This window comes from Panthera onca, chromosome C1 (assembly GCF_046562875.1).
Source record: "Panthera onca isolate mPanOnc1 chromosome C1, mPanOnc1 haplotype 2, whole genome shotgun sequence".
Taxonomy (NCBI): domain Eukaryota; kingdom Metazoa; phylum Chordata; class Mammalia; order Carnivora; family Felidae; genus Panthera; species Panthera onca.
In genome coordinates, this window is record NC_138346.1 from 207,309,045 (window position 1) to 207,315,044 (window position 6,000).

Sequence of the window (6,000 nt, forward strand, 5' to 3'; positions counted from 1 at the left end):
GAGAGAGGGAGAGAGAGAATCTGCAAAGCCTGACATGGGGCTCGAACTCACGAATAGTGACATCATGACCTGAGCTGACATCAAGAGCTAGACGCTTAACCAACTGAGCCACCCAGGTGCCCCTACCACATTTTCTGTATCCATTCATTTGTCTGTAGACATTTGGATTGGTTCCACAACCCTAGTCGTGCATAATGCTGCAATAAACACAGGTGTGCAAATACCTCTTTGAGATCTCACTTTCAGTTCTTGGGGGGTAAATACCTAACACTGGAACTTCTGGATCACTGGTTCACTGGTAATTCTGTTTTTAACGTCTTGAGGAACCTGCACACTGCTTTCCATAGTGGCCGCCCCATTTTAAATTCCCACCAACAGTGCACAAGCATTTCAGTCTCCCCACATCCTCACCAATGCTTGTTCTCCGTAACATCATTAACTTTGGAGGAGCAAGGGAACAGAGACTTAGGATTTTGTGTCTGAAGACAGAGTGCCTTAGCACACTGGCAGACCAAGAACCCTTCCAAGGTGTCCTTTAATTGTGAATATGAGACATTTTTAGGGGCGCCTGACGGGCTCAGTCAGTAGAGCACGTGACTCTTGATCTCGGGGTTGTGAGTTCAAGTCCAACACTGGGTGTAGAGATTAAAAATACAATCTTAAAAAAAATAATAAACGTTCTGGGGCACCTGGGTGGCTCAGTCAGTTAAGCATCCAACCTCGGCTCAGGTCATGATTTTTTGGTTTGTGAGTTCAAGCCCCTCATTGGGCTCTGAGCTGACAGTGCAGAGTCTGCTTGGGATTCTCTCTCTCCCTCCTGTCTCTCCCTCTTTCTGCCTCTATCCTCCCCATGCTCTCTATCTCTCTCTCTCAAACCTTAAAAAAATTGCTTTTAATTTTTTTTACATTTATTTATTTTTGAGAAACAGAGTGAGAAAAAGCATGAGCAGGGGAGGGTCAGAGAGAGAGGGAGACGCAGAATGCGAAGCAGGCTCCAGGCTCCGAGCTGTCAGCACAGAGCCTGACGCGGGGCTCGAACCCACAAACCTTGAGATCATGACCTGAGCCGAAGTCGGATGCTTAACTGACTGAGCCACCCAGGCACCCCCAAAAAATTTAAAAGAAAATAAACATTTTTAGCAAAAGAATACATTCACGGAATAAAAAGTAAATGGTATAAAATATACAGATTGGGAAGGAAGAGATAAAACTCACTTTGTTCCCAGATGGCATGATTGTGTATGTAGAAAATCCCAAAGCATCAGCAAAAGCCTTGTGGAACTAAAAAGCAATTACAGCTGGGAATGCAAGCTGGTGCAGCCACTCTGGAAAACAGTATGGAGGTTCCTCAAAAAACTAAAAGGACAACTACCCTACGACCCAGCAATGGCACTACTAGGCATTTATCCACGGGATACAGGTGTGCTGTTTCGAAGGGACACATGCACCCCCGTGTTTATAGCAGCACTATCGACAATAGCCAAAGTATGGAAAGAGCCCAAATGTCCATCGATGGATGAATGGATAAAGACGATGTGGGATATACATACAATGGAGTATTACTCATCAGTCAAAAAGAATTAAATCTTACCATTTGCAACTATGTGGATGGAACTGGAGGGTATTATGCTAAGTGAAATTAGTCAGAGAAAGACAAGTATCATATGACTTCACTCATGAGGACTTTAAGGGACAAAACAGATGAACCTAAGGGAAGGGAAGGAAAAATAATAAAAACAGGGAGGGAGACAAAACATAAGAGACTCTTAAATATAGAGAATAAACAGACGATTGCTGGAGGGGTTGTGGGAGGGGGGATGGGCTAAATGGGTAAGGGGCACTAAGGAATCTACTCCTGAAATCATTGTTGCACTATATGCTAACTATTTTGGATGTAAATTTAAAAAAAGAAAAAAAAAACCCAGCCACATCTTAAACTCAACAAGTTGTGCACATTTAATCTGTATAGCTTTTTGTATGTCAATCATTCATCAATAAAGTAGTTTAAAAAATTAAAAAATTTAGGGTGTGCCTGGGTGGCTCAGTCGGTTGAGCATCCGACTTCAGCTCAAGTCATGACCTCATGGTTCGTGAGTTCAAGCCCCGCATCGGGCTCTGGGCTGACAGCTCAGAGCCTGCAACCTGCTTCGGATTCTGTGTCTCCCTCTTTCTCTGCCCCTCTTGTGCTCATGCTCTGCCTCTCTCTCTTGCAAATAAACGTTAATTTTTTTTTAATTTAAAAATTAAAAAAAAGCAATTACAGCAAGGTTATAGGATACAAGTTAATACATAAACACCAATCACCTTCCTATATGCTAGCAAAGAACAAGTGGAATTTGAAATTTAAAACAATATTGTTTACATTAGCACCCCCAAAATTAAACACTTAGGTATAATATCTAACAAATATATGCAAGATCTATGTGAGGAAAATGGCAAAACTCTGATGAAGGAAATCAAAGAACAACTAAATAAAAGGAGAGATAGTCTTTGTTCACGGATTAGAAAACTCAGTATTGTTAAGATATTCTCAACTGGGTCTGTAGATTCAGTTCAATCTCAGTCAAAATGCAAGCCAGTTACTTTCTGGATATTGACAAACTGAGTTTATGTGAACAAGCAAAAGATCTGGAATCGCCAGCACAGCAGTAAAGAAGAACAAAGTCATTGGGGCACGGGGGTGGCTCCGTTGAACGTCTGACTTTGGCTCAGCTCATGATCTTGCAGTTTCTGAGTTCGGAGCCCACATCGGGCTCACTGCTGTCAGCACAGAGCCCACTTCGGATCCTCAGATCCTTGGTCCCTCCCCTGCAGGCACTCTCTCTCTTAAAAATAAATAAAAAAACATTAAACAAAGAAGGAGAACACAGTCAGACGATTGACATTACCCAACTGCCAAGACTTACTCTAAAGATACAGTCATTGAGACAGTGTGGTATTGATGGAAGAATAAACAGATCAATGGAACAGAACAGAGAGCTCAGAATTAGACCCACGTGAATATAGTCAACTGATCTTTTATGAAGGAGCAAAGGCAAATTCAATGGAAAAAGGATAATCTTTTCAACAAATGGTGCTAGAGCAATCGAAAGGATTCTAGGGGCCCCTGGCTGGCTCAGTCAGTGGAACGTGCAACTCTTGATCTCAGGGTTGTGAGTTCGAGCCCTGTATTGGGCTCCACGCTCAGCATGGAGCCCACTTAAACAAACAAACACACTCAATGATCCAGAAAACAAACAACCCGGCGAAAAAGGGGGCCAAAGGTCTGCACCAACGTCTTTCCAGAGAAGATGTGCTTGTGGCAAATAAGTAGATGAAATGAGGCTCAGTCTCACACGTCATTGGGGAATTTCAAATTACGACCACAATGAGATGCCACTATACACTTATCAAAATAGCTAAAGTCCACAACGATGACAACACCAAATGCTGATGCGGAAGTGGGGCGTCAGGAAGAAGTCCCATTCATTGCTGGGGAGGGAGTTCAAAACGCACAGCCATGTTGGAAGACGGTCTGGCACTTTCTTACAAAGCTAAACATCATGTTACCATAAGATTCAGCAACGATTTTTTTCTACAGTTGCGTTTGTATTTACCCAAATGAGTTGAAAACTTATGTCTGCATAAAAACCTACACATGTATGTTTATGGCAGCTCTCCTCATAACTGCCCCAAATTAGAAACAACCAAGATGTCTTGCAATAGGTGAATGGATATAAACAAACAGCGGTACATCCAAACAATGGAATATATTATCCAACGCTTAAAAGGAAATGAGCTATCCAGGCACGAAAACACATAGAGGAAGCTTACATGCGTATTGCTAAGTGGAACAAGCCAGTCTGAAAAGGCTTCATACTAAATCATCCCAACTATATGACATTCCAGAAAAGGCAAAATTATGGAGGCAGAAAGAGGATCAGTGGTTGCCAGGGGTCCAGGGAACATGGGGGCTGGCAGGGTGGCGGGGTGGGGGAGAAATGAAGGGGCGCAGCACAGAAGATATTTAAGGCACAGGAGATATGCACAATACTGAAAGAGTGGATACATGACATTATGCATTTGATGAAACCCACAGAAGTGTAAAACACCAGGAGGGACCCTAGCATACACTCTGGACTTAGTTAACAGTGATGTGTCAATATTGGCTCATCAACTATAACAAATGTTCCACACAACTGCAAGATATTAAAAATTGAGGCAATTGGGGTGCCTGGGTGGCTCAGACGGTTAAGCATCCGACTGTTGATTTTGGCTCAGGTCATGATCTCATGGTTCAGGAGTTCGAGGCCCATGTGGGGCTCCAGGCTGACAGTGCAAAGCTTGCTTGGGATTCTCTCTCTCTCTCTCTCTCTCTCTCTCTCTCTCTCTCTCGCTAACCCTACCCCCGTCCAAATAAATAAATAAATTTTAAAAAGTTTTGAGGAAATTGTGCTCACTTCAGCAGCACATATACTAAAGTTGGAACAACACAGAGAAGATTAGCATGTCACCGTGCAAGGATGATGCACAAATTCATGAAATGTTGCATATTTTTAAAAATTTGAGAAAATTATGTGTGTAGTGAGGGAAGAGAGGGTATATGGAAAAACCGTCTGCACTTCTGATCGATTTTTCTGGCGACCTAAAACTTCTCTAAATAATAAAGTCTATTAACTTTTAAAGATTCACTGCTCTCGGGGCGCCTCATTTGCTCAGTCGGTTAAACGTCCAGCTTCCACTCAGGTCATGATTTCACGGCTTGTGAGTTCGAGCCCTGTGTCGGGCTCTTCGGGTTCTGTGTCTTCCTCTCTCTCTGTCCCTTCCCCACTCACACTCTGTTTCTCACTCTCTCTCAAAGATAAATAAAACATTAAAAAAAATAAATATGAGAAAAAGTAACAGGTGTTGAAGCAGACAGTGCCGTGTGTCTTCCTGGGAAGACCACATTTCCCTGCTGTCTAGAGCTACGTTGGGTCCAAGTGTCTGAGTTCTGGATGGTCGAATGGAAGCAATATAAGCCATTTCGAGGCTTGGCCCTTCACAATGTCCCACCTACCCCCCAGCTTTTTCTTCTTTTTGCCATGACCTAGCTCCAGATGATGGGGCTACAAGACTGAAGAGGGCCACCCAGCCGACACTGGATTCTGGAAGAAGAAGAAGAAAAAAAAAAACACCTGTTATTGTGTTAAGCCACGGAGCTTTGCAGGATTTATTATTGCAATAGAGCGTAACACAGCCGGACAAAAACAAGCATCAAAAGGCTTATGACAAAACAAACAACAACAAAAGTAGCAGGTCCCCTAAGTCCCCTCTTCCCGTTCTCCAGTCTTGTTCCCCCAGACGACCGCTTACAATGTTTTAACAACTTTTTTGGGCATTAATGTCCACATTTCTAAATGTGATTTAAAAAGATTTTTTTTAATGTTTATTTATTTTTGAGAGAGAGAGAGAAAGAGAGAGGGGGAGACACACACACACACACACACACACACACACACACACACACAGAGTGCAAGCAGGGGAAAGGCAGAGAAAGAGGGAGACACAGAATCCAAAGCAGGTTCCAGGCTCTGAGCTGTCAGCACAGAGCCTGACACGGGGCTCGAACTTGTGAACCGCGAGATCATGACCTGAGCCGAAGTCAGACGCTCAACTGACTGAGCCACCCAGGCGCTCCTCTAAATGTGGTTTTACTTCGAACTTTGTACTTATCAATTTGAGGGGTTCTCTATTAACTTCCTGTGACAGCAGATGACATTTAGCGTTCCTAAATCATCAACAACCCCGATTGTCCCCTGAGCAACTTCACAACGTGATAAATATGACATTTGGGGTTAAATCCGCATTCAGTTTTTACGTTATGCAGACTATGCAAGTATAGAACACTGATGAGCCAGATGGTACAACCAGCATCGTGTTTCCTTTTGTAAACAACTGTTAATTTTATTTGTCTCTACGTTTACATTCATCTCATTTTATTTTTACTCGCTTAGTTGTTTGTTTTTTTCAATCTCCATG

The 6,000-nt window shown here is 42.9% G+C and overlaps 1 non-coding gene across 1 annotated transcript; it reads left to right on the forward strand.

The window, feature by feature from the left end:
* The first annotated feature begins 4,431 nt into the window (after nucleotides 1-4,431).
* On the forward strand, nucleotides 4,432-4,537 carry LOC132673987 (U6 spliceosomal RNA). The gene has a single exon (XR_009608316.2). It is a non-coding gene; the product is annotated as a U6 spliceosomal RNA (small nuclear RNA).
* The last annotated feature ends 1,463 nt before the right edge of the window (nucleotides 4,538-6,000 follow it).